At 46.6% G+C, this 27987-nt stretch overlaps 1 long non-coding RNA gene and 1 other non-coding gene across 2 annotated transcripts; both read right to left on the bottom strand.

Moving 5' to 3' along the window:
* Positions 1–85: 85 nt before the first annotated feature.
* LOC116665752 lies at positions 86–27966 on the bottom strand. Its single transcript, XR_004322413.1, has 2 exons — positions 27790–27966; positions 86–4156 (listed from the first exon to the last, which is right to left on the bottom strand). It is a non-coding gene; the product is annotated as an uncharacterized LOC116665752 (long non-coding RNA).
* TRNAA-UGC lies at positions 10491–10562 on the bottom strand. Its single transcript has one exon. It is a non-coding gene; the product is annotated as a tRNA-Ala (tRNA).
* Positions 27967–27987: the final 21 nt, after the last annotated feature.

Raw genomic sequence — 27987 nt, 5'->3', positions numbered from 1 at the left:
ATCACGCTCTGGGCTCCCAGACCATCCTGAAAGTCAATCCTCTGATGAGAGTGAGCTCTCCTCCACACCTCTCATACGTTCTGTCTTTTTTTTTTTTTTTTTTAATAGACGCTCTTGCAAAGGCACTTCCTGGATGGTTGGATGGAACGGAGCAATCTCCGTGCAGCGGGAAACCGGAGAAACCGAACTTTCAGCAGCCTTCATATTTGGGTAACCCTGCTGAAGGATGTAAGGTTGAGTCTGGAAGGCTCTCCTGGCTTCTCTCCATGATAAGTGCCTGGAACATGGGGCAACCCACCTTAGAGGGGTGAAAAAAAGGACTGGGGGTAAGCAAACAATTGACTGCGGCCTTGGCAGAATGTAAACAAAATCCACACACCTTCCCTTGGGGATCGGCCTGCAGCGTCTAGTTGGACAGAACTCGCCATACGGCGTCTCCTGGATTCGCCTCTTCAACATCCTGGAAATTCTAGAGGGAAAAATCACGCCTGAGTGACTGCTGTCTGTGGCTTGTGGAATCTTAAATAGAATGAAGCAGGCCTCCGACAATCAATATTACTGACATACTAATCTCTGTGTATAAGCCGTAGTTCGCTTCAAGGCTGTCCCGGTCCCCAAAATAATTGTTAAATGTGCTTGAGACCTTTGTGCCAGTGGGTTGGTATTTCTCCTGGTCATCTACATGGAGGTAGCACGCCAGCTGACCAGGGAGGGGTTTGGCTTCATAAAATAAAACTGCAGAGCGGGCCTGACCTTGCTCCTTTCATCCCCTCTCTGCTAGGACTTTCTGCTTCAGAACATACACTTGCCAAATGCTGAGAAGCTGCCTCTAATCCGTCCTGAGGGAGGGAGAAGCTGTTTGCATTTGTGCACAGGGAGAAGGGGAGAGCAGGGGCGGTTGTCTACATTTTTGCCCCAACTCCAAGTTAATCAGAAATTGTTTGGAAGCACAAGGTAGGCCAGGCACTCCACATTAAGGTTTCAAAATTCTAGTCTATTTTTTTCGTAAGGAATGGAAAGGAAAGGGCACACAATACTTCTGAGACTTCCCCAAGATTCTGAAATTTGTGACTCATGCTTGGGGCTGAAATTCACCCAGTCTGCATCGTATTAAATTTGGGGATATTTTGTACCAGGTGATAAATAGCCATTCCCCTCCAAGCCTTCTGCTGCCTGCTGCCCTGGCCATCCCCCAGGGTCTCCTCCCTTCCCTTAATTCGGCACCTCAAGGGTTAACATCTGGCCAAGCAGAAGGCCCTTCAGGACATCCCCACCAAGCGCTGACCGGTGGGGGCCACTGCCCACCGTTATTGAATTATTTTGACATCACCCAAGCTCAGTTCCACCACATCCATCACCCAGTCTGAAGTCTTTCGGCCTGTCCTTGGTTGGGTTCCTGTAGAACTTCTCCAGGAGAGCAAGAAAGACAGCAGACGAGCCAGACTTTTCTAAGCTCTCCCTTCCTTGGCTGGAACTGGGCTTTTGACCACCCTCCATCTGAGCCGTGGATGGAGGTGCAGGAACACTGAGGAACATCAGGCCAAACAGGCGAAACTCAACTGCCTCTTTCCCAAGTCACAAGCAGTAAACAGCAGCAGAAATCAGCAGCCACAAGGGTATAATTGTCATTAGTATGTAAATTTTAAAAGCGCAGCCAAAAATATCAATACCCCCCACTTAATTTATTACTATATAAAGATGGATGGTAGTGGAGCATAGTATTGATTTTTAGAGGCCTTAAAAAAAAAATAGCAAGGAAGAAAATAGTCAAAGACAACTTAACACAAAATGCTGTGTCTCCAAATTAGTCATTGTGCTTTTTTAAAAACACGCACACACAAAACCACTGTACTGTCAGCCTGCGTGGTTCAATCTTATTTGATGGGCTTTTCTGAAAGTGAAGAAAAGGCAGAGGCCGTTTAGGTAAAGAGCCCTCTCAGAATGGATTCAATGTAAAGACGGGTTAGCATTTTTACTGTATCGACAGCAAACCATTAGGCAGCCACCCTCCAGCCCAGCCACTGAGAGGAAATCGAAGAGGAAGGTTCCCTGGCTGGGCTGGGCAGGGACGCCTGTCAGCTCCCGGTCCCCGGCCGGCCGGGCTGTCACGGATCTTCCTCTCCCCGCCTGGTGTAATTCTGCCATCACTCCCACATTTACCAAAGTGTTAGTAGGAATAATCATGACCACTAGATAAATAGGTGAATTCATCAGCAGGTTTGAAACTGTTCTGGAGAGGCTGTAATCCTGGGAACTGTGTTTGTATCTGAAATGACGCAGAGATCAGAACATCACTGTCCCCTGTGCCGTTAAAGGATGGGTCACTTCTCCGCTTCTGACATCTGGAGATGCCTGCATTTATACAGAGGGAGACGAGGGCTGGAGAGACGAGGTGGTAAGGGAGCAGAAAGGAAAAGAAAGCAATAAAGATGTAGAGACGTATTGATTTGGGAAGTGTCTGTACCGTCACACCACTTACTTCGTTTTGTTTTTCGGGAACTGGGGCTCTGCATCTTTGAACGCTCTCCTGATTAGAGCAGGTGAGCCTTTTTTGTAGCCTGGATCCAGGTTACGTCTCTCTACATCTCCTGGAGAGCCAAGATTTCCAAAAGAATAGGAATGCCCATGTTTGAAAGTAATAAGATAAGGATATTACCTGTCTCCTATTTCCTGAATTCCAGAGGTCTCTCTCGCGCTCCCTTCAACAAACCCTGTGAACTATGGATTACTGCCATGGGCTTTATTATGGCATCTGGGGAAACATTTTTTATAGAGATGTTCCACCAATAATCAGGCTACAAGCCAAGAGGAGTCCCTCACATTCATCAGCCTAGAAATATGCACCTTTTCGAGAAGCATTTTGTCAAGAGAAACCCAGACTCCAATAAGAGCTGCTCAGCAGGGTCTGTGCTATCAGACTGAGATTTCTAATTTATCAGGATGCTTCTGCCGTATGAAGCAAGAGCTCTCCTCACTTTGCTTATGAAGTAGAACTGTGGTTCACAATGAACATCTAGTTGCTAGCTGTCTTCTTGCTGTAATTGGATTTAATTCATTATCTTTCATTTCAATAAAATCACAGGGAAAACACAGGGATGAAAATGTGTAGGCTAATTGCTTATGGAAATTCAAGTGCCGCCCTCGGTATAAATTTACCCCTTGCATGAGGAAGACACAGTTGTGTCATTATCCTGGAATTTTCACAACAATATGTAATTATAGAGAGGAGCAGGTGTAATTAGCGAGTCTTTCCACAAAGCAGGTAGCATTCTTGGTTAAATATTTACAGCTGCGCAAACAGCCGGTAATAATGAGGGTTTTCTCAGCCACACGTTACAGAGCATCCAACAAATATTATGAAAAGTGGTCATTATCAGCCCGGCAGGCGCTGCTTTGCCTTCTCGCTTGTGAGAAACGCTTCTGTGTGGTTTGCAGGACGGGAATCTGGGCTGAGTCGGCAGTGCGGTTTCAACAGTGATGAAAACACGGAACTATGATCACCTCTTCCCTTGCTGCTGCCGAGAGGAGCAATTAAAGCTGCATATTTAGAGGTGACATCAGCCAGGACTCCTGCACAGAAAATGCGTCGCTTTTTTTCCCCTTCTTTCATTCCTCGGTCCCTTTTCTGTCCAAAGGAAACCCACAGCAAACGGCAAAGATGCCGAAAGCTGCAGGCTCGTAAACTCCGAACCACTCACAAGGGTCAGCCTGACCTGCAGCTGTCGCACAAAATAAAATCAATGCAGCCCCCCACCCCTTCCTGGGCAAACACCCTCCGTGGCTCTTTATTACCAAATGATATGAACTTTGACCCAACCTGAACAAAATTTAATATTTTCTCCCAAATATTTTAAAAATTCATTCTGGGGCTCTAGAGGAGTCAGGGAGTCTGCGAGCCGTAATTTGACATCTGAATTATTCTGAGGCTGATACGGAAAGCTATTCACAAGCTTATTTGGAGAGGTGTCAATCAAGATACCACTTGTGCAGGGAAGATGGACGCAGGCTTAGGATGGCAGATAGCTTTCAGGGAACTACAAAATAAAGGGAAGGCAGGCTCTGATGAACACGTTACGTCTTCATTCTTGACGATGACATTTTTTTTTCAATAGCAACCTAGGAGACCGGTATCCCCAGGATGTGCCTTTCTCCACACCTGTAAAGACATTTTAACATTTATTAAAAATGATAACCATAAACAACAAACATGGTGTCTGAAACTCGCCTCTGTTCATTTCAATGCGCTGATTAAGATTTTAAGCAATGCTTCTAAATTAAGACTGTCAGGCCGCCATCCTCCTCACAGGGTTGAGGTCCTGATCTCGCACGGGATTGTTTGAGCAGGCAGCCTTTCAGAGTGGATCGCTGAGCCGGGCCAGCGATGGTCCGTGTTCTTTTCATTCCTTTTCGATGCGATGGGGGTGACTCAATTAGTCCCAATCATCCATGAGATGTGGCCCAAAATAAAATGGCTGGGCTCTGATAGCCTCCTCCCAAGGTATTTCCCAGCTGACAAGTCACAATGTTAATTACCCATTGTTGTGATCTGAAAGACACCGAATTTTAATTATGTAAATTCGGAGCCATTTTGTTCCTAGTAGCAAAAAAGCAGCAGACAGTGTTTTCCGTAGAGGGAACTGTAATTCCTGTTTGGAATCTCGGCAAACAACGGCAATGCGTGTGACGTGGCCAGGAAGAGTCAACTCCATCCTGGCCTGAGCAACCAGGGGATGACGTCTTTCTCAAGAGACAAAGAAAAGGACATGGTCTCCGACATTTCGTTTCTTCTGGCATCTTTCTTGGGGGCCAGTTTGCTTGGCCATGTCTGCTAACGTGGATAGCTTTGCAGTGGGCAAACAAACACCTCCAACTTCAGTACCTGTGACGGCCAAACCATTATCAAACAGAAGTTACATCAAGCACCTCCAACAGGTCCCCCAGATAAGCTGGAAATGTTTCCTGCTAACTACCAAAACTCTATTTAGAAAAATCCTTCAAGCTGAAGAATAAAACCAAGTTCTCCTTGAAGCTACGGGGATCCAGGAATCTTCCCCATTTCCCAGGGAACTCCTTATTCTGGAATTATGTTCTCCTTGGCTGTTCCTTCATCCGCTCATCATCCCCTCCATCATTAGGAATCTGTCCAATGTCCAAGAGGTACATGGTACCCACGGAGAGCATATGGGTGTTTATGGGGATCAAGCTGGACTTGATTTCAAGTTGGACTTGATCCCCCAGGGTTATATGGTGGTGTGTCTCAGAGCCTCGAGAAAACTGACGGGGTGGGGAGGGATCATGTAACTCAGCTAGAAAAGAATATAAAATTTTACGATTATATTAAAATGAACAGTGATATATTATGGGCTAGAATTTAAATTTATTGATTTTTAAAGATGAAACAGGGGACTTGAAAGAAAATGTTCCCCTGGAGCATATTACCTAACCCTTGACTGCATCACACCCCAAGCCCTGGGAGGCTGGGTGAAAGATGGTTCAAGTTTTTGCTCCTTTGCTTTGAAAAGGCCTGGTGTGCCTTGGTCCTCAAGAAGTTTATGATCTGGTGCCTTTTTTTAACTGCTTCTCAGTCTGATAAAAAATGAACCAAACCGCATCACAGAAGACCTGGTCCTACCAATGGGGTAACCTTTAATGCAAAGGACCAGAATCAGGACGAAGAGGGAGCTCTGGGGCGTGGGAAGGGAGGGGGAGCGTGGGGGAAGAGTGCATGCTTCACAAATAGGTCACATCAACAGCCAAGAAAACAACTAGCCAAACTTAATCTGCAAGGTAAGCGGGCAGCCAGAGACCTCACCCCCACACCAGTCCTGTTTTCAGTAGGATTTTGGCAGAATAGCCTGAATTAAAATCTAATAACTTTAAGCAAGCCTGCCATAAGATGATAAATGAGAGGAAGAAGAGTAACTACCACTTAATGAACACTTGCTATGTGCCAGGTTTATTATCTTCTCAGCAGATCGCCGTCGCAAACCCATTTTCCAGATGAAGAAACTGAGGCTTCAGGGGCCTGAGCTTGCCCAAGCAGACACCACTAGCAAGCCTGTGCTCCCATCCCTCTGCCACACCACCTACCTCGAATACAATTCTGTATTCCAGGTGCTTAAAATTTGGGCGGCCTAGAGGTCTCCCTGGAGAAGAGGGAAAACAGAGACGATCTCAACTAAAAAGAAGCAAGGAACGATGTCTTCATTCCCGATCGCTGAATTTACAGCCTCCGAGCATAGCTACTGTCTCCTTTCTTGAACGCATTTCCTCCCTCTCCATCGGTCACTCCTTCCTCATCTACTTGCTCTGTCCCAGGACTCCATCCAAGACTGTCTTCTCTTCTCACTCTTCCTTGTCTCTCCAGAGCAGAGTTTCTCATCCTGGGCACTACTGGCATTTGGGGCTGGATAAATATTGAGGGGCTGCCCTGTACACCGTGAGCTGCTCAGCAGCGTCCCTGGCCTCTACACACCAGACGCCAGCAGCTCTCCGCGCACCCGCATGACGGGGGCAATCAAGACTATCTCCCAGACACGGCCAAACATCCCCTGGGGGGCAAAATTGGCCCTGGTTGAGAACCATTGCTCTAGATGAATTGCTACATCTTTAATTCCTGTTTCTCTGTATTTAATTACCAACCGCACAAGTAGATATGGACCATCTCTCAGAGCTGCTTGCGCGGTTCACACCTCTCTCCCAAGCTTGGCCTTACTTATTATCAGACTGCGGAGGTCTCACAAGCGCCTCAAACTCAGCACATTCAAGAACGAATCTATTAGTTCCTGGACCCCCAAAGTTGCCTCTCTTATCTCAGAAACAGCCCTCAACACCTGTGAGTCATCCATCAGCACCCCCACCCCTCCAATCCACTACTACTTCCTGTTAGTTCTGCCTTCTGGCTTTCTCCTGCATCCGTCCCTGCTTCCCATTTTCAGTGTCCCCCCCACTCCAAACCATGCCACAGACCTTGGTTGTCCTCCTCAGCCTGTCCCTGCCCCCATCCACATGTGCACAACAATATTCCCCACAGTGATGTGTAGGATCTGCTCATGGTAGCCTCCCTGCTTCCTTATGATCCTCTGGTGGTTTCCTACAGCTCTTAAAAGAAAGTCTGAATGTCCGCCATGGCTGGAGGCTGGCCTGATCTGGTCCTGCCAGACTCACCTCAAGCCATGCTCCCGGTCTTAGGGCAGTTCACCAGGCGTGGTCACCAGCCCCTCATACATTTGATTCCACCCACCAGGACTGCCCATCTCTCACTTAACTGACCCCCATTCACCCTTAAAGACTCAAATTTTCCCTGAATTAGGTCCCGAGGTGTCCTGATCCTCCCTTCCACCCCTCACCGCTACTGTGACTTACACGGTACTATTTTGTTTACTCCTTTAATTATGAGTCTTCTCTGCTAGGCTCTAAGCTCTGTGACGACAGAGACCCTGGTCGCTTCATACACCACCGTCTATACCTGCATCACTGTCTACACCTGCATTGCGTTGTTCAATATGGTAGCCACTGAGCACTGGAAATGAGGCAAGTGTGAATTGAGATGTGCTGTGTTAATAAATGGAACGAGCAAACTCATCCTCCACACACATGATCCAACATGCCAATCAGACCTTGTTGCTCTGCTACTTAAAACCCTTCAGGAGCTTCAAGAAGGACTTTGAGCTCCTCACCACAGTCTGCAGGGTCCTTCTACCCCGGGATCCTGTCCGGGCTCCAGCCTCAAGTCTCACACCCCATGGGAACTTCACAGCTCCGCACAGGCTGTTCCTTCTGCCTGGGTCTACCCTTCCATCCCTTCTCTGCCCAGCTCTCTCTGACTGCTCTTAAAGTCCATCTCCCGAAAGCCATCCTCGAGTCCCATGGGACAAGGAAGAGGCCCTACTGGATTACAAATCATTCATTCATTCCCTGAGTTAGCTTCTGGGGATCCAATAGTGAGGAGGAAAGATGCTTTCTTTTCTTCTCCTCTGGGAGCTTACAGACCGGCTCCCTCATCAGACTCTGGGCTCCTGACACGGAACACGTCTTTTATCTCTGAAGCCCCATCTGTAGCCCGGAGCCTGATATAGGTCTCAGCCATATAAATGTTTTCACAGATAACAAAATCTCGTCCACCCCGATGCCGCGGGTCTCCCGAGAAAGCATTCACAGGCAGGTGAGCACCATTCACGCCTCAGCCTGGGATGCTTACTGACCCCCTTCCCGATGCCCCTGGGGAGAGGGGTCGGCTCAGCCCTGGAGTTACCAGTTAGGCCAGCATTTGCTCAGGGATTACTGGGCCCCTTCCAGGAGGGGATTACCTTGTGTCCAAACCCACCGGGCATGGGAACGGCCCTCCAAATATTTGCTGAGAGTTCCTGACCTTTACCTCCCGTTCCCCCAGCCCCACGGGGCGAGCGCGTGATCTGCGCAGCTGCGGGCTGACCGGCAGCTCCAGACTCCTCCCTCCGCCTTTCTCCCTGCCGACTCCCAGCCATCCCTTGGGTGTTCAAACCAGGCCTGGCTGCCAGGGCAGTGCCTCTGCTGAGTCACTCTTCCTATTAAATAGGGAGGCAGGATCCTCCCCCTGTGGACTCTAAGACCATTAATGCCCTGGGTGGCATCACTTTAATCTGTGCTCTTGAAGCCAACCGCTGTCACAGGTGCCTGGCTGGGAGGACACCGCTTATATTAAAGCTCAGGATGGAGGGGAAAGCAGCTCTGGCCAGCAGCAGTGCAGCTGGGGAACTCAGGGAAAGATGAGCCCATGATGGAACATCTGGAATGAGACACAGGATGTGGAGGGGATGGCTGTGGCTTCTGAAAGTTCAAAATTTCCCCCAACTCCCCCGCATCAAGATGAGCCACTCAACTAGACCAAAGACATTGCATGAGGCTCTCCACAATGTTGGGGTTCTTCCTGCAGGCAGAGCCAAGGGGACAGGGCAACAAGGTCATTGCTTACTAAGAGGCAAACCAGAAGAGGACCAGGCCGGGCAGAGTCTCAGAGAGACACCCCTATCCTCTGCAGGCTACAGGTGAAGAGAAGGGTTGACCGGAAGGAGGGGAGAGGCTTCCCTGGAGGGGAGGAGACCTCCAGGAAGAAGACAGCAAACGGGAAGATGCAGGGAAGGCTCAGGGGTCACGGGACTTCTGTGGGACAAAAGACCCCAAAGCAGGCGTCATCATTCTGGAGAGAGAAAGGCAGAAGGCAGACGGAATCAAAGGGTGAAGCATCCGAAAACATGTGTCTGGGTGAATACCAGCCCTGCTCGCCAGGACCACGGGGAGGGCCCCCCTGAGGCTGGAAGAGGTTGTATGGGGTCAGATAAAAGCAAGCGTTACCTGCATGAGGTAATGCTGGGGAGCTTTGCCACAACCTCCCCCAAATTGTTATGTATCTCTGCTACACTGAAAAGGGTCTGATTGTAAATGGAGCCGCAGTTATGGGGAGACCTCCAGGGAGGTACCTGGGGAGTGAAAGATGGTGTGTCTTGCTTTCCTACTAGGCAGGCAGGTGAGCCTTGCCAACAGAGGAGGCCCAGACTCTGGTGATGGCTCCAAAGTGGTGTGAGGAATGCTTTCATAGACCCCCCCCCATGCCAGCAGCCCCACCTTTGGCTGCAAGACTGACATTTCTACAGTGGGGTATGAAGGGCTGGCAGACACCGTCTCACGTGCCATCCCCTCCCTCCCACCCGCAGGCTGGCTTCCCTGAGTCTCTTAGAAACAACCATGACAGCATTCAGAAAAGAAAAGAGGGGAAAGTAATAAGCCTTTCCCAGGAGGAGAGACACCAAACTCTCAGATCTCCGAGGCCCAAAGGCTAACTCCTTCACAAGAGAGCAGATAGAATTCCGATGATCCCCGGGTCCAGAGTGGTGTTGGCAGAAAGAAATTAACAGGTACAAGGAGGCCATGGGCATGATTCCAATGACAAAGCCGGGCTCGGCATCAGGGGAGGCTAGGCTCTGCCCCGCCTGTGAAGTTAGGCTCAGGCGAGCCATGTGGCCTCCCAGGAGAAAGCACTCTCTAGCTCCCAGTCATCTCTCAGCCCCATGGCCACTTCCTCCAGGAAGTCCTCTGGGACTGTTTCTCTTCCCACCTGCAGTCAGGGTCCCACCATCACTGGCTTTCCAGGACTTGGCTGTGCTCTCCCTGGGACTCATCTCAGTTTGTGATGACACACGGTTGAGTACGTTTATTCGGTGACTGAATCTTGCATTAGCCCGCAGGCCCCATGGGGACAGGAACCGTGGTGGTTTTGTCCTGTATTCTCAGAGCCATCACATACCTGGATGTATTTGTTAGATGAACAAGGTCTTGGTAGCGACAAGGGTCGAGGCTCCAATCCAGGTGGTGTTTTCAGCCTAGTGAAGACCCAGCTTAGACTATTCCATGAGGCCAAATTCCCCTCCTGTGAAGACCCTTCTTCAAAGGTGGGATTTTCTTCTCAGGCCCTTCTCATCAGGCCCTTTTTTCTTTTCTTTTCTTTTTTTAAGTGGAGGTGCTGGGGATCGAACCCAGGACCTTATGCATGCAAAGCAGGCACTCTACCACTGAGCTACGCCCTCCCCACCTTCCCCAGGTCCTTTTACCAACCCACTTCCCTGCCCACAAACGAGGGGAGGAGATCACCTTTTCCCACGGGCCAGAGGCGGGGGTCTCTCTCCAAGTATGCTGGTCCCCCTTGTCTGGCCACCACATCCCCATGATGCCCAACAGAGGTGTCTTGTTTTTTTTTCTTCCTTTGTGCACAGGTTACAGGAGGGCCAGAAGCTGGAGGCCCTGCCAGGGCTGAGGCTCAGTGCCTCTCATAATGGGAGGTCAAACGAAATGAAAACCCACCTCCCTGGCCCCATCATCTGAATTCCTACATTGGCTATGACATGGCTAAGGGGAAAATATTGGATTTATTTTTATGAGTTAGTCATCACCCTAAGGCCCTTAAGAGGAACCACGCGAAGTGAATCCATTCAGAAGGTCAGAAGGTCATCGCTAACTTGTAAAAATAAATCCAATATTTTTCACTCTGTCTTATTAGATTTATATGATGCAGACATCCGAGGGCGGTTCTTTTTTTTTTTTTTTTTTAATGGGCATTTTCCAGTTCTAGTCAGAGTATTTCTTCCTCGCCTCAACCAAATACCCAGTCCATCTCCAGGTTTCTGATGATTGCCTGGCTGTCTGGCAATTTCTCAATTTTTTTTTTAAGAATGTATTTTGAAATGAGTCCCTGCAAATCTTCACATCTCTTTCCATCATTCCACCTCTATAGAGACCAGCACCAATGTTTCTGGGCCGAAGTAGCCAAACATGGAGGTTGGATATAATTGAAAGTACTTGACAGGTGATACCCACCTCATAGGCTCAAAAATTCACTTTTTATCTGGAAAAAAAAAAAAAAAAGGCAGGAGTGTAGGATCCATGGACTCACTGTCATTACCCAGGAAACCAACTGTGCCACCCACCTGCTGTCCCTCAAGTTCCCAGGTTGCTTCTGTCTTGGCCAGCATCACTCAAATGACAGTGAGGAGTTCCCAGTTATCAGCAAGTTTATGGGAAAGTCCATCCCTCTCCTGGGTGTGTGCTCAAGCTCACTCCCCTTTCTTCTCTTTCCTTCCTTACTGTCTGCACGCTTACTTCCTCTAGCGAGAGTTTGACATTTAATCAGAACTGTTTTCTGTACCCAAAACCAGCTCAGGCTGCTATGACAAATTACCATGGGCTGGGTGGCTCCCACAAGACAAATCCATTTTCCTCCAGTCCTGGAGGCTGCAAGGCCACGGTCAAGGTGGCGGCGGGTTTGGTTTTACGAGGCCTCTCTCCTGGGCTTGCAGGTGGCTGCCCTCACATGGTCTTCTTCTTTTTCTCTTTGACTGATGAGAGTCACACTGGAGGAGGGCCCACCCTAAAGACGTCATTTTCACTGAATCTGCCTCCAAACAGAGTCACATTCTGAGGCTGGGGGTTAGGGCTTCAACTTAGGGATGGAGGAGAGAGGGGGACAAAATCCAGCTCGTAACACCCTCCCAAGACAGACACTAAGCTTTCTACGGACGAGGAGGCTCTGTCTTCAGATGGCTTTCCTGTCCCTCGCAGTACTCCGCTTACAGCTCAGCACAGATGGGGCTTTGCACAGACTTGAGGAGTTAACGCTCAGCAGTGAGAGGGCGAGGATGCGCGGATTATCTTTAAGGCACATGACTGTCCAGTAACCATCATTCTTGTTATTTCATAGCTGCACTTCATATTTTATCCGTGTGCCCACGTCCACACATGTTACCCTCTCACGGACCACTTTTCTCTATCAGAGACACATCAGACAGAAAAAGCAGGAATGGCATTGACCGTGATCTTAATCTGCTGATTACGAATGGTGGGAACCATCATAGCCCCCGTGGTTTATTTGTGTTTCAACCCCTTTTTTGAAGCTGAAATTGCAAATTATTGTGTGTTCTCAGGAGAAAAGCCATCAGTGTGAATTTCCAAGGCCACTTTGCCGCCTGTGAGACTTACCTAGAGCCAGTCCGATTGGCCCCACTGGGCTGGACGTGTCTCCGCTCCCCTGGAGAGTGTGAACAGTCATGTCGTCACAGGACCCTCTGGCCTGGCGGCCCCACCTCTTGTCTCCCATTCCTTCTCAGTGATGAAGAGGCTGGAGAACGCTGGTTAGGCCAGGGGGCTTGGAGGAAAGTGAGTTCTGGAATTCTCCAGAATCCATTAACTAGTGCTTTAAATTCTTATCGCTGTAAGCTTCATTTGCCCTCAGGAATATATCTTTATGCGAGAAGTAAGCTGCTCTCAGAGCGGTGTGATGTTAAGGGTCCTCCTGCACCCAGAATATGCAGCATGCTTCAGAATTCCACCGTCAAAGCCACTCCTTTGATTCAAGGAAACCTTTTTTCAAAGTGTGCTCTGTGGAACATTAGGTTCATATAAATCACTATCTTGAGGTGAGGCGGGAGGGAGGCGGGTAAGGAAGAGTTCTCTAAGGAAAGGGAGAGAGACTACATTTTCTTTTCCACACTGTCCTCCTAGCTCCTAGCATGAGGCCTGCCACGTTGGATAGACAATCAATCTCTATAGAGCGATTGTTTCACTGGCCAGATAAGTTTGGGAAACACCAGACGAAAGCCAACATTAAGCGAGTTTGCTTTACCTTGGGCCTTTGCAGAGCTTCTGTGAAAGGATGTTCCTGTGGGATGCCGAGAGGGGGGCTTCTCTGTAAACATATTTATTTGCATCTAATATTCCCAAATGCAGTTAACCGCCAGATCGAGATGCTCTTGTTCTACAGCGGAGGAGTTTTATCAATGAAGAGCTTCCTGGGCGGTGCTGAAGGAGAACACTAAAAAGCGCTGATAAAAACGGCCTTTGTGGGGACTAAGAAGCCACTGTGTGGTCGGGGAACCTGGAGGTTTGGGAAGCCCACTTGAGGGATATGCTGATGGGAAATGCTGTCTCTGGAAGGTATCTGATTGAACGTGTTTTGGTTGCATCAGGCGTGGGCAGAGAACAGAGTGTTTCAGAGGATGCTGATTTGCGTGGATACATCCCTGGGTCCCCAGCAGGTGTCCAGGGCAGGTAAATCTTCATGGGATGGGAGAATGAGCGGGAAGTGGGGAAGGATGCGGAAGGAGGGGAGCCAGCAGAGCTGAGAATTGGGGTTGGTGGAGCCGGAAAGATGGGTGAGGGTGAGGAGTTGGGGCCCCAAGAAACCCTGAAGACAGGTCATATATTGTAGCGACACCCAAGCCCCACCCTCCTTGCTGCCTGGTGCCACCAAATCAATTCGACCTCATCATCAAGAAGCTAAGTCCATTCTTCTCATTCTGGAAAAAGACAGAGAGACAGAGAGAAAGAGAGACAGAGAGACAGGACAGCTCCCATCTCTCAGAGCTTCAATTCAGCCCTCCCTTTGATGAGCTGCCGGCATGAAGTGCACAAAAACAAGAGCAATTTAAAACTCGGGAAACTCGGCTTTCAATAATTCCCCGCTAGGTTTCCGGCTGCAGAAGAGTAAATAACACAACGGCTACAAACGCTGGGAGCAAAATCGCCAATAACGGCTCCATGCTTATAACTTTCCCAATTTTCTGCAATCTCCACCGCTTCTCTCTTGACTTGGGGTCTGTATCAGATTTTTTTTTTCTTTATTGAACATCTGCCTTGGGAACCACTGTCACAAAAAGTAATAAACACATCAATCCAAAAGAAAAAGAGAGGATTGTGCAGTCCAAACTACTTAACCAATCAAATTGGCAGCTGGAGGGATGAAATGGAGGGGTGAGAGCTAAGAGACCCACTTCTAGAGAACGTTTCTAATGATGGTTCCCACCCGCGGCAGAAGGTGTCCCCAAACTGCACCAGTGCTGCCGAATAAGTTAATTGCAGTTTTCTAACACTAATTATAGACTGCAACCTTTTTCGAGATCTCAAGCCCTGGGATTAATTTGTAAGTCTTTCGTTCAGCCAAAATTTGACAGCTCTTACTTTGCCTCTGCCTCCTCCAAAATATAAGAGAACAAGGGGGAGGATCTGTCTTGGAATAAAGAATTCCTTTCCTTATAAAATAAATCCAAACAATCATATCGCCTTTCAAATTCTTACCCGTGCATTCTGCAAACGTGTACTAGAGAGGGCAATTATGATGTTCACTTGTCCCTGAAGGTCCCCCCTCCCCACCCAAATAACAACAACAAAAAAATTATGCCTGAAAGGGAAACAAAAGCAATTTATGTTTTCCAGTTATCGTCCCAGAAATAGCCAAAGATTACTTGCATACCGAACAGACGAAATCAAATCTTTCACTACTGCTTAAAAAAAAAAATCCTATTACAAATTACATTTAACTCAGGTGTGTATAGTTTGCTCGTTCTTATCCAATTGTAAATTAGACCAGGGCTGCCTGTTGGGAGGGAAAAGTGGCTTTTGAAACATGTCTTATTGACTGGGTATAAATTACCTGCAGCAGATTTGTGAAGCAAATTTGAAGCAGGAGATGCCTTCAGGCAACATTGTATTGATTGCAGATTGATATTCAGCTGATTTTTAAGGTGAAAAATAAATATTGTTTTAGCAGCAATTTAATTAACAAATCATCGCACAAATGGTGAGAATGTTGTGTTGTCTAATACAGGGATTTAAGCTTTTTTTTTTTTTAACAATTATCTGATAAGTGCTTAGTTTCCCGTGTAGATTAATTGTCTTTAGTTATCACTCCAAGTCTGTGAATTCACTCTGTGAATCCGCATAAAGTAAAATAATAGTTAGGGGCTCCCCGCTCATTTTTCTTTAGACTCTAGGAGTGAGACCTCTCCCTGCTCCTGAATGAAATGAACACGCTTCTCTTTAGCCCTGGCAGAACCTGAGTTGTGCTGTTTTTAGCAGGACCCTTGTGAGACAAGTGGAAACCGGAGGGAATTGGGACGCCCAGCTGTCAAGGCAGCTCTGGCCTCAAGTTGTCACATGACCTTGGGCAGATCACTTGACTTCTCCTGGCACGGGTTCCTTCGTGGGTTAGATCATCCCTAAAGTAATGGTGTCCTGATAAACAAGCAGCTGTGGGCGGGGGAAGGCCCTGGACTGGTAGTGTTTGCCAGTTCCCATGGTGTCAATACTCCCACTGTTGCTGATTTCAAGCTGCCAGTTTGACGTTACTGACTGCAGAGTTGGGATGAGATGCCTCAAGCCACCTCCAGCCAGATCTAGCTGACCACTGCCCCTAAGATCCCTTCTAGTTCAAGAATTCCACTACTTTACGAATGTAACATATAGAAATGGCTCACCAGCTTTCAGAGAAGGAATAAGAACAATTTTTAAATGCACATACACAAGAAGAGAACTATACCTTTCTGTTCTGATAATTCAGAAATTATTTCAAAACCTCCAGTATAACAGGGTTATAATGAATATCAATATGATTTCTCATTAACAGGATGTTTAGAATACCCAGCTTTTCCCATTTTGTTCTGTTAGAGGAAAAAAAAGCAAGACATTAGCAAAATCATCTAATATGGAGACAATGTTTGTAAGGGTTTCCAGAAGTCCTCCAATGAACTGATTTTTTTACATGTCTTTTTTCATTTAATTCCAAAGAACTATATGAGCATTGAGGAGAATGCAGGTGAATTCGGAAAAGCAAAAAATCTCTGTAATTACCTTACCCAGAGATTAACATATTGGTATATTATCATTCAGTTATTTCTCTTTCCTTCTTCTCTCTTACACACATGCACTTATATATTCTACTTTGACAAAAATGAGATCAAGCAAGGTTTTGTGACTTTTTACTTGCTAAACAATGAAAATATTACCATGTCATTAAATATCCCTGCATTATATTTAAGGGCTGCATCACCAAGCTTTAATCAATCAATCAAGCAGTCCTTTATTTTTGGACCTCTTCCAGTTATAGGGTAATGTTAAGACCACAGTGTATTCAGCATCCTGGACTGAATCTTTGAACACAGCCGTAATGATTGCTGATGAATCAATTTCAAGAACAGGAGATGCCGCATCTACTAAGGTACTTATTAAAAAAAAAAGATCACACTTGTCACTGAAAGAAACCCGTTATCCTTAACTCTATGAGATCAGAGAACACCCATGGGCTGGGGACAGGCCCAACGTTGGTTGAGTGATGGCTTACGGTTTTATTTTGTTTCTCCATAACGATGACTATAAACATGGGGGAGGGGCCCGGGAGATCAGTTCTTCATCCCTCTTCCCATTTTGGAGAGGCTGCCTAGGAGGGAAGTGGAGGAAACCTTGACAAAAGCCCACACAACTGTCCTTGCTTGGAGGGGAGAGGGCAGGAAGGGCTGGCCTCCTGCTAATGGGCAGAGAGGGCTCCGCACACTTTAGAAGCTCCTTCAGGGCTGAGAAAACGGCCACCTGAAGGGCATTAGAAACCCATCTCTTGCCATATGGAAAATTTCTGATTTGCTTTTTCAACAATATTCAGAGGACAGTAAATCCAGGAACTAGAGCAAGCAAGATGACAAAGAAACTATCTGAGATAAGGGAAGAGTGAATGGAGAGAAAACACAATTGATTAATTAAAAACCATCATCTGAACAGCAGGTTGGATACTGCAGAAAATCAATTTAATGAGGTAAAAGACAAATTCAAGACATTTTCTATTATACACATGGGAAAGTTTGAGAGAGACCTGATTTATACTGACAGAGAAAAATGATCAAAGATGTATTTGAAAAACTTCAAGACTGCCACTAATAGAACAAAAATGGGGTATGTCCTAAATGTTTTAATAATAAGAAGAAATTAAACATTTTTTTATAAAAAGGATGGGAAAATCAAATTAGCCTAAAAAACCCCAAAATAACAGAAAACCAAACATTAGTCATAATATGTAAATAGATTAGCTATTAAATACAAAATCAGATAAATGAGTCAACTCTGTTAAATTCAGAGATTCTCAGAGTAAAAAAAAAAGTGCTATTTAATTAGATAATCCTAAAACAAAAGGATTTAAGAATATTAAATAAGGATATAAAATTTTTGAAAAATATAATAAGGTTGATTTAATACATACATAACAAAAAATTGTACTCCCTACAAAGGAAGACAATCTTATTTTAAATTTTCCATAGAATATTTGCAAGAATTATCTTTTAATTTCCAAGGATGACCTTCATCAATTCAAAAAAATGTGTATAGTTTGCAGACTAAGAATAAGCCCAACAATGATCTCCCCTTCATTTCCAAGATTCTGTAGAAATTTTTGAAAAACACCTAAGAATAAGGGACAATCTATAGCTGTCCTAGGAAACTGAGAAGAATGCAACTCAATGGACTGATGGACTCAAGTTTTAAAGAACTTCCAGAAGCTGCAGAAATAGAAGTGAAAGATACTCCAATCAGTGACAAAGAGCCTGCCTTTAATGGCAGGTGTGGAGGAACCCTGAGAAGAATCTCAACACTCAAGGGGTCCGGGAGGACCTCTAATACCATAAGGGCAGCTTTCAGGATGAGGACGGCCCAGGAGTGGCCGACGAGGCATCCGAGCACAGTCCTCTTTAAGATTCTTAAGACAGTTCAGCCTCTTCCAGTGATGTGGTGAAATTGATGTCTTCTTCTTGGTCTCAGGGGCTCCCTGTGGCCCCTGGGCTCTGGCCCCTTGCCCTGTAGGCAAATCAAAGTATTGGGTGGTAAAGACCCACAGAAAAGTCATCACTGTGTAATATTTTTTTCAAAGCATGAATTTGTCACAGTCCCCGGATAAAAAATGCAGCATCTTCATTCTCAGATTCCAAAGTCCTGAGTTTAGAAATTTTTAAAAAGAGTTGGAGGTGGGAGGTGGGAATGGGAATGGAAAATCAAACCATATCTCCATTTTGAAAGTGAAGTCAACCCAGTTTTCTCATTTTCTTTTTTGTTTGTTTGTTTTTCCAAGAAAAATAAATATCTAGGCATGCTTTTTGAGTTGTTTTTCAAATTCATTGAGTAAAAATCATACAGTCTAGTGTTTTACAAAGTGCTTTGAGACATACATCATTTCACTTGCCCCTCATACTGACCCTTTTAATTTGGTAGCCCAGAAATAATTATGCCCATTTAATGGATGATCTATGGAAAAACTGAGGCCCAGAGAAATTAAGTGGTTTGCTCGGAGTCATGGAGTGATGGAGTTGACTCTTGAGTCCAGAACTTCTGACTCTAAGTCCTTCACCAATGACCATAAAACTTTGACCTGAGTAATAAACTTTATGAGGGAAGAGCTTTGGCCACATTCATGGGCGCTGAGCTGGTTCTAAAGGAGTGAACAGAACCAAGAGGAGCAGCTATTACATGTGAACTCTTCTGTTGAGAGCTTGCCCTGCTCTTTGACTCATTCTTCTCGTTAATTAAACTGGGAGACTGGTGGGAGCCACCCCAGCACCCTCCCTATCCCTTCCCAGTCCACTCACGGGAGCTGCTGAAGATGCGGAGGGCAGCCGCTCATCACTCAAGCGAAGGCAGTCAGAGTGATTTCACTGCGGAGGGGCCTGGAAATGGGTGGGAAGGGGCCCCAGGGAGGGAGAGTGTCTGCCCTCTTAATGCAGATGAGGGTTCCAAACCTCTCCCATGTGACTTGCCTGTGGCTGAGGCAAGGCTCTCTAAACTATGGAGTTAGTTGGCTTTTTAGTTCAAGGCTGGGCACAGAGATTTATGTTCCTAGTGTGACCGGACTCACCATCCATCACGATTAGTTACAATAAAATCTCTCTTCGTGTTTTTAAAAGCCCTTCGAGTTACATTCCATTATGCAGTTAACATATCGCAGATGGTCGGGCCATTGTTCGACCAGGGAACCAGTTTTTGATCTCTGAAAAGGAGGGCAGGGAACCAGCACTTGACCTCCCCAGAGGCCCTGGAAACCCTGAGCCCGGAGTAGAGAAGAGAGAACAAAGGGGGGGGGGGCCCGACTCACCCCCGAGAACTCGGTGGTCGGGCTGAAATGAGTGACTGAACAAAGCAGAAGGGCTTGGGTTACCGCCCTTTTTCTTGAGGGAACTTAACCTGGATGCCCTCTGGTCTCTCGAATATCCAGTCTGTCTTCTCTGAAACAGCTCAGCGCCGTCTCAAAGGCAGGCACTCTCCCAGGCTAGTTCGTATCCAACTCATTCAATTAACATGGGATAGAAGCCCCCGCTGGGAACTCAGAGGATGAGAGGTGAAGGGACAGTAGTATGTTGTCCCCCTAAACTTGCAGCTCCCTCCTCCCATCACTGCCCACCCTGCTCTCAGTAAATGCCACTGGCTGGTAGCCTGGGCCTTGCGGTAGATTTTGTTTTGCTTCCAAATAGTCAGTTCCCTGCTGTGAAAGGGTCCCGTGGTCCTGCTCCCCACTGAGACTTGCAGTGCATCCTGTGGGAGGAGTAGACAACCCCGCCCTTGACATTGGCTTGGCCACGTGACTTGTTTTAGCCAATGGCACGTGAGAAGATGGGAGGGAGGTGGAAGCTTTCCAAGCCTTTGCGTGTTTCTGCTTATTCTCTTCCTCCCTATCTATCCAGAAGAGAGGCTGCCCCTTCACGCTGGATCCTTACAACGAAATAGATGTGTGTGAAGCAGATTCAACAACCTACAGTGACCTTCAGTGGACATGCGGCGTAAGTGAGAGATAAAACTATTTTGTAAGCTATCGAGATTCTCGGGCTGTTTGTTACTGCAGCATAACTCAGTAAAATCAGAAGAATTCAGGCCCCCAGCTGAGGGGTTGTCCCTGATTGCCTTCTTTCCCTCAGTGTCCACATTGCATCTGGACCAAGTCCTGCCATCTCAACCACAACTCTGTCTCACATCCATCTACTTTTCTCCATCTTTGCTGCCAACACCTCCATCCTCTGGCTCCTGGACCACTGAGCACTCCGCTCCCAGTTTGCCTTCTCTCTCTGCTCCCATCCTTTCTTCACTCAGCAGCTGGGCTATTTTTCAAGCAATGAAAGTCAGATGGTGCCATCCCCATGCTTAAACCCCCTTCCAAGATGTCTCATCGTTTTTACAAGAAAAGTCAACCTCCTTGCTCTGCCCCCAGGCTCTGTGTGCCCAAGCTCTCCCCATCTCTTCCCTGCAACTCATATGTGTCCCTGTCATGTGCCCTGCCATCTGCCACCTGGGCCTCCTCTCTCTTCCTCAAACACACCCATTCTTTTATTGTCCCCAGATCTCTGCCTGGAATGTTCTTCCCCAGATCTGTCCACCTCTCCAGGAATTGGTACAAACATCACTGGCTCAGAGAGACCTCCCCTGACCAGCTCCTTCTCTCTCCCAACTCTAGGCAGCTCTCATCACCACTTACAATTATTGCGTTTGTTGCTTTATTTTCTTTCTGTTTGCCCCCTACACTCCACAGACTAGAATATAAACCCCATGAGAGAAGGGACAATCATCTTCTCTGTTGTACCCCCAGCACCTGGCTTATGGGTGCTTGATAAATATTTGTTGAATAATATCTAAATAAACAGAATGCCTTTAGTCAACCTTCTATTGTATGGATGAAGGAACCAGGATCTGAATCTCAGAGAGTCTGTGCCTGGCCGGGCGCCCACTGCCCCTAGTTAGCGGGTGGCAACACCTGAAGACGATCCCCGATCTCCCAATCCCATCCAATCAGTGCTTTCCCCTCTGTCACACCTCCTCTCCTCCTTGTGAAGACCTTTACTTTAGTCTCCTTTCCTTACTTGTTCCTGAGTTTAACATCCACTGAGATCAGAAACTTTTTTCCGATGCCTAATATATAGCCCTCAAGCAGCCAGCTTATAGCCCCATGAACTCAACCACTGACCTATTAAGAATCTGGTAAAGGAAATGGCCATGACTCCACTCCCAGTCTATAAAAGGATGGTACCATCCTTGAGCACTTGCGTGTATTAACTCATTTCATCTCCTTCTTTCAATCTCCTTTTTCTGGCAAAGACTCAGAGGCACAGCTAGTGACTGGTGGAGCAGGGATTTGAGCCCAGGTAGCCTGGCTCTAGAGACTGGGCACCGACCTACTGCGTTATCCTGACCAGACCAGCAGCCTGTGGGGCGCTCCCAAGTCATCCACCAGAAATAATGCCACCCATCAATGCACCTTCCAAGAATTTAAACACGTTTTCAAAATCCAGCCACATTTCTTCTTTCCTGTCCCAAGGTCCCTGCGATGTTATGAAAAAAACAAAAACAAAAAACAAAAAACAAAACCTGATCTCTGAAGCTGGTAGGCAGGGTCTGCACGTCGGCTGTCATTCACGGAGCACTGACTACACACCAGACACCAAGCCGTGGACTTAGCGTGTGTTCTCTCGTTTGACAGGGAAGGAAACTGAGGCTTAGGATGAGTGCAATGTATAAGCTCCCAGACAGAGAGAGAGAATATTCCAGCTCAGGCAGTGTGATTAAATGACTATGGTCAAGATGCTTAATCCGGGGCAGGGAGGAGGGGTATAGCTCAGTGGTAGAGCACGTGCTTGGCATGCACAAGGTCCTGGGTTCAGTCCCCAGTGCCTTCATTAAGGGGAAAACTTTAAAAATAATAAATTAAATAAAAATAAATATATGTAAAAAAATTTTTTTAATTAAAACAATACTCAGTTCTTCTGCGTCTCATGTAACTCATCTACACAATGACCCAAACAAGTAACACAAACTCACAAAACACAGGGCACTACGTAGCACATAGTAGGCCGTCAGGTGGTAGAGCTACAAATAGCAAAGAGGCTCCCCCGCCAATGGGCACAATTGTTCATTAGAAATAATTGCCTCGGCCTGACTATCAAGCAGCCAGAGATTTCAGTGACTCCTGAGAAAAGTATTGATCCACTAATGACCCACCTAAATCGCCAGAAAGCCATCTGCAAACAAAACGCACTTGAGAAATCAGTTGTCACCAGCTCCTTAACCTTCATGGCTGGTGGGGTCAGACGGCAAACTTCATTCCCTAATGTTGTGGTTCCCCCCGCCCTGCCCTTCCTGAGCCTCTGAGCTCGCTGCTAACCTTTCCAGACCCTCCACCTCCCAGCTAAAAAGGACTCGAGCCCAAGGTGACCCCAGAGAGCGCCAAATCAGATACATTTTCTCCAAGGAGGCAGAGTGTTTCATCTCCCGCTTATCCCTTGCATGATCCATCCCGGGGACGCGACCGTGGGGCTGGGAGCATGACAGATCCATCTCATTAGGCGGCGAATTCATCACACCTTCCGTCTCCACTCGAAGTGCTTCTCAGCCCACCCCGGCCTCGTCTCTCTGTCACTACGATCTATTCAAGGGCACACCCACTGGCCGAACCACAGGGAGGTGGGCTTAAATGGCTTCACTTGAAAAATACCAGGGGTCCCTCCCTGAAGGCCTTCCTTGGTTTATTCCCATTGCAGATCTGGAACTCTGGCTGTGCCTGGGCTGCTGGTTGGAAGCTGGCGGAGGGGAGGTGGGCCAGCAGAGACGGAGGAAAGTGCCAGTCTGACTTGAGACCCCACACATCAGATGTCAGGGGTCTTTGTCAAATGAGGAGAGCAAGACGGCGTCCCTGAGTAGACCACGGGCATGTCCCAAGTTTCAGAGCACCACCATCTGCCCAGGACTCCTGGTTGGATCCTTCCTGCTCTGAGACAGACTGGGTTTCCGAAGGACCTTTTGAAGACTCCAGGTAGCTCTGTGAGTGAATTCCATCAGAGCCCAGAGGCAGGCTTTGTCAGAATCACAAGCCTTTCAGAGGGCAAAACCCATAACTGGTCTTCAAAGAGACAAGGACTGCTGTGGCTCACACCATCTGCCCGGCAGAGAGCAGGACAGAAGGGATGCCCCTAAGGCATTAAGATTAGTGGCGTCTACCACAGAACTGGATTCAAGGCCACATCGTGAGGGCTCTCCGCCTGATCTTGGTGGGGAGAATATGTCACTCAGATTGACCTTGAGTGAAAGCCAAGAGGCCAAGGGAAGGTTTGAAGAAGCTCACAGAGAAGAACTCAGTATCTGTCTCTGCCTATATTTTAAAGAGTTTTAAAGCAAGTAAGAATGAGTTGCTCCTCTCAAGTGAAGTGAAAGAGAGCTGTAACCAGAGATCACCCTGGCCCACAATTTATTCCTTGAACATCTCTCAACCTATCTTTGGAAGCAGTGTCCCAGTTGTGTCCATGGTGCAAGCCCTCCATGTCCTTCCTCAATAGCGTTTTGAGAGAGAGCCCTGGCCAGCTCAAACAGGAAAAGATCACACCTTAAAGCAGAGATGGGCCACTACCATCTGAATGTTGCTCAGTATTGTCTTGGACAAGACATTAAAGGTGTTCTTAAGAGCCTTTGGACAGATAGGACACCAAAAATATACGCCATCACAGAAAAAAAATATATAAATTGGACTTCATCAAAATTAAAAATTTGTTCTTTGAAAGGCATTCTCAAGAAGGTGGAAGACAACACACAGAATGAGAGAATAACTGTAAGTCAGTATCTGAGAAAGGGCTAGTACCCAGAATATATAAAGAACCCTTACGAGTCAACAATAAAAACAGAAATAACTCAAAAGATGAGCAAAGGCTTGGAACAGTCATTTTTCCAAAACAATATACGAATGGTAAATAAGCACACAGAAACATGCTCAACACCATTAGCTGTTAAGGAAAATTAAATTAAAACCACAATGAGATACTACTTCATACTACTAGGACAGCCATCATCAAAAAGATGGACAATGCTACGTGTTGGTGAAGATGTGGAGAAGTTGGAATCCACGTACACTTCCAATGGGAACAGAAAATGGTGTAGTTGCTTTGGAAAACAGTTTAGCAGTTCCTCAAAAAGTGGAACATAAAGTTAATATATGAGCAGCAATTCTACTCCTAGGTTTATATGTGGGAGAAGCAGAAACTCACCCACATGGAAACTTGCACGCAAATGTTCATAACATAATCATTCATAAGGGACCCAGAGTGGAAACAACGAAAATATCCATGAATTAATGAATAATTATTAATATATATATATCATAGATATTATATAGATATAATATATAAATAAGTAATATATGGTCCGTCCGTACCGTGGAGTATTATTAAACCATAAAAAGGAAAGAACTGCTGATACACCCTACGACACAAATGAACCTTGAAAACATCATGCTAAGTGAAAGATGCCAAGCCCAAAGGCCATGCCTTGCACATATTGTAATATTTCATTTATATAAAATCCATAGAGACAGAAAGTAGATTAGTGGTTGCCAGGGACTGGGGAAAGGGGAGAGCAGGTGTGACTTCTAATGGTTTCTTTTGCAACTAATGAAAATGTTCTAATGCGAGTGGTGATAGTTGCATAACTTTGAGAATGTACTAAGAATCAGTGAATTGTGCACTCTAAGAGGGTGCATTCTATGGGATGTGAATTAGCTCTCAATTCAAAAAAATCTCATCAGCAGTGACTGCAAGGATCACAGTCAAGACTTAAGCTCGAGAAGGGTGCATGTGCTAACCATCCGAGCTCAGGAAGGCGGTGGGAGTCACTGTAAGAGCCTGAGCTCCTGTTTTCACCTGATGGCTCCTCTTGGGGCAGGAGAAGATGAAGCCTTGGAACCTCAGGAGGTGCCCAGGAGCAAAGGGAGAGGCGTTCAGAGTGGAGTGGAGGCGGGGGGCGGGGGCGGGGCCACAGTTAGCATGGCTCTTGCGCACAGATACCCTAGAGGAAAAGGGGCGGTGAGGGGGCTGCCTATCCCAGTAGCCGACGGTGCTACAGAAGGCAGCCCACACTGTTCTGCTCATCAGATCCCCAGCTCTGGCAGGAGCATCTCCTGTAACTGGCTTTCAAACAGAAGGCAAAAGTAACCAACCTTCCTGTGGCCCCAGTTTCCCTGGCTACAGCGCCACACCCTGGACCTCCCAGTGGTGGCAGGAGGCAGCATCCCCAGTGTCCAGATCTAAAGGTATCCTTGCCCCTCTGGTTGTCACTCTGGAGCACTGTCAGAGCCAATGGAGGTCACATCTGAAGATGGAATCTGACAGTCCTGGTGGACCGGACACCCTCAGCCTGGGTCTCCATCATAGAGCCTTAGCCCCACAGTGCCCACCTCAGTTCTCAAAGATTCTGTACAGACCCATCACTTGGCAGAGTCTGAAGAACATCTCAGAATGTGAAGACTCCATTTCAGGCCAATGAAAGGCTTAGTTCCAATAAAGATGCTGAGGGATTTTTTTTTTTAATGGAGGGGGATTGAACCCAGGACCTCGCACATCCTAAGCATGTGCTCTACCAGTGAGCTCTACCCACACCCCAAGATGCTGAGTTTTACATGCCCACGGGGAATCTTCTGGGTAAAATCATGTAACCATCCTGTCACTTAAAGCGTACATCCAAGAGAGCCTAACTCCAAATACAGTAAGCAAAACAGCAGCACAGTGACCAGATGTAGCCATGGCTCAGGATGTGGCTTGTGGGAACGGAGCATCCTTTGTGTGAGGCATTCTTGTCTGGGTGATTTACTTTTAGGGGCGCTCCACCCCCAAATATTTTTCTCACTGAATTTTGTACTTGTGCCATCAGCAGTGCATTTCCCTGTGTTTAAACAGCAAATACTCCTGGGAGGTCTCCCTCTCTTGTTAGTGTACATGAGTGCTCTGGTGGGGATGAGGGATTGTCAGAAGGGGCATTTGGAAAGGGGCATAAGACACAGGAAGAACAGGGATAAAGGACTGAAATCAGCCGTGTCGAAGTTTTGCTAAGGGCTGCCTTCACATTTCGAGCCAAGCTGAAAACATTTTTTCTGATCTGCAGAGACAACGACGACTATGGCTTCATTCTACTGTGGCAAAGAATGGGTCAAGAAGAAATGGGGACAACAGTGAGCTACCACTTCACACCCGTTAGGACGGCCAATGTTAAAAAAAAAAACCTCAGAAAACAGTGCGTCAGCATGGGTGTGGAGGAATGGGACCCTTGTTCGTTGCTAGCGGGAATATAAAATGGTGCAGCTTCTGCGCAAAACAGCATGGCAATTCCTCAAAGAGTTAAAAATAGAACTATCATATGATCCAGCAACTCCATTTAGTGGTATATACTCAGAATAATTAGAAGCAGGGACTGGAACGGATATTCGTGTACCAATGTTCATAGCAGCATTATTCACAACAGCCAAAAGTTGGAAACAACTCAAGTGTCCATCAGTGGATGAATGGATAAACAAAATATTATTCAGCCTTGAAAAGGAAGGAAATTCTGACACATGCTCCAACATGGACGAACCTTGAGGACATTATACTAAGTGACATAAGCCAGTTGCAAAATGACAAAGGCTACATGATACCACTTATAAGAGAGACTTAGCATAGAAGAGTGGTTATCAAGGCCTGGGGGTGGGAAATAGAGAGCTAGCGCTAGACGGGTACAAAATTTCAGTATAAGAAGATTAAAAAGTTCTGCAGATGGACAGCCGTGATGGTTGGACATGAATGTGGATGTACTTAATGCTACCGAACTGAAAAATAGTTAAACTGATAAATTTCATGTTATGTGTGTTTTGCCACATTAAAAAAAAATTCTTTTGAGGAAAGAAAAGGAATTCAGTAGAGCAATGAGGTGACAGCACTCAGGCTGTTATGAGGCTGAGGACTCATCAAATGGAGGGATGGAGAGTGTGGGGTGAGGATCAAGAAGGAGCTGAGGCCAAGCCCCAGGGGCTGTCAGAGCAGCATAGCCAAGTCACAGAGAGAGAGAGAGACTCCAGGCCGGAGGGCACCTTTAAGAGTCACATTCATTCATGAGGCCTTCTTATTAACCCCCGGATTGTTTTTAAATTTTGAAGAAAGACCAAGAAAAGAAAGCATTATCACGAAGTAGTGGGGTTTTTCCAAGGGTCTGTCTGCCAACATGCTACAATAAATGAGCATCTAGACACTTAAAAGTGTTATTTGGGAAGACAGCCGACCAAAAAAGAAATCCAAATTAACTATCCGATGCTGTATAAAATAAGTCTTTAAATATTTTATAGGATCCCTCTTCGTTCAAACAGAGTCTTTATAAGCCAGCAGTCGGCCCTGCTCCCACCTTCCGTAGGAAGTGGTAGATCAGAGATCACAGCGTGTCTTTCCTGCCGCCTGAGTCCAGTGAATTGTGGATTCAATTCAAATGATAGCATTGCTGACAGGATGAACCCGGTCTTCACCGCACAGATCCCTCCCTCCACCCCCTTACCAGCTGGGAGCCCTCCCGAAAGAACAATAGATTTCTAAAATGAGCAAAACAAAGGAGTCGCGAATGAACAGCTCTTGGAAATAAGTAGGTCAAGACACAATCAATTTCCAAATCTGAAATTATGTTTGAAAAATGTACCTTTAATACAGGAGTCGGCTTCGGCCCTGTGGGGCGAGGCATGTAAAGTTTAAAGTTCCTGAGTGGCTGCTTTATCAGGTAGCCTGAAGTTTACCCTGGAGGTTAAGCAATAAAATGGAAACAAAAATAATTTAACAGTTTTGCAGTTAGTTTAACCCAGCAACGGCTTCTTAAATGGCATTCACCTTCCTGGAGCTT

The sequence above is a fragment of the Camelus ferus genome, chromosome 9 (assembly GCF_009834535.1).
Source record: "Camelus ferus isolate YT-003-E chromosome 9, BCGSAC_Cfer_1.0, whole genome shotgun sequence".
NCBI classification, from domain to species: domain Eukaryota; kingdom Metazoa; phylum Chordata; class Mammalia; order Artiodactyla; family Camelidae; genus Camelus; species Camelus ferus.
Note: the sequence above shows the minus strand (reverse complement) of the source record. Positions and strands in the feature narration are given on the sequence as shown.